This window comes from Protobothrops mucrosquamatus, unplaced genomic scaffold (genome assembly GCF_001527695.2).
Source record: "Protobothrops mucrosquamatus isolate PMUCROS unplaced genomic scaffold, P.Mucros_1.0 scaffold3738, whole genome shotgun sequence".
Classification (NCBI taxonomy): Eukaryota; Metazoa; Chordata; class Lepidosauria; order Squamata; family Viperidae; genus Protobothrops; species Protobothrops mucrosquamatus.
The window spans coordinates 5,062-6,257 of NW_015389691.1; positions in this window are offsets into that span (position 1 = coordinate 5,062).

Genomic DNA, 1,196 nt, shown 5'->3' on the forward strand with positions numbered 1-1,196 from the left:
CTCTTGTCTCCTGGTCCCTGCTGGTGATTCTGCCCAGCTCCATCTGGAGTCTTGGGTGAGAAGACCCAGAGAAGCAGCAGCTCTGCTCTTTGCCTCTTTCTTGTTCATCTTCAACCAGATCCTCCTGGCAGCAGATCCACTCCTTCCTTTCCCTTCATTGGACCCCTGACCCAGCAAAACCCCCCTTTTTCCTTTGCTTTTATCTTCTCTTGTGAGCATCTGTTCCAGTTTTGCCTCAGTTTACCTATTTGCTGGAGCCCTTCCATGGCGACATAATGGGCTACAAGAGGAAACAGGAGGAAGAGCCTCAACAGAGATGACAATCTCTGAAAAATAAAATGTGTCCAAGGGAGAAATGAAATTTGAGGAAGAGTCTCAGACCTAAGGACTTTCTTCCTTTTCACAAAGATGAAGAGAGGGAAGTGGATTGAATTTATTAATGAGTCTGTCTCGGGGTTCCACCTTATGGCCTCCCCCTAAGAAGGCACCTGGGCCTCTCATGGTAGCCAGCCGGGCAGACTCATTATGAAGCGAAGCCTATTGCTGATTCTAGACTTTTTAAGGGAAAGTTACAGTACTTAGTGCAGAGGAAAGGATATCCTTTGACTGAAGCCACATGGGTAAAATCTAGTGATGTAAAAGCCGACAGGCTCATTAATAAATTCTATGAGAAACACCCTAACAAACCAAGGGGCGACCCCTAACCTATGATTTTGTTTGAATTGAAGGATTTGTCTTTTTTTAAGGGGGGGGATGTCAAGGCTGCTAACATTGGATGTTCCCGCTCTGACAACTGATGAAAATGCAGCCATTTTCCCTATTCCTTTAATATGCTTTTTCTTACCATTAGAAATCAGGTGCAGCGGGGGGGGGGTGGATTGGGATGTACGCAAAGCTAGCCATAATAATAAAGCTGCTGTGGGAACACAAGGACAAGCTGATGATGTTTTGACGAGTTGAGGAGCTGAGGAGAAAGCCTGGACTTTAAGCTAATTGGGGAATGTGATTTATGACAGTTTATTGGGGGTGAGAATTGTACTTTGTTACTTTGTATCAGGGTGAAGGGAATTTAGTTTTGGGGTTAACTATGTAGTACTGATACTTTGTTTCCTGAATAAAATGTTCCTTAAGGAAGAACTTTGCCTCCAAGTTCTTTGGATGTGTTTCATCTATCAGAACCATGAGACTCGGCCTAC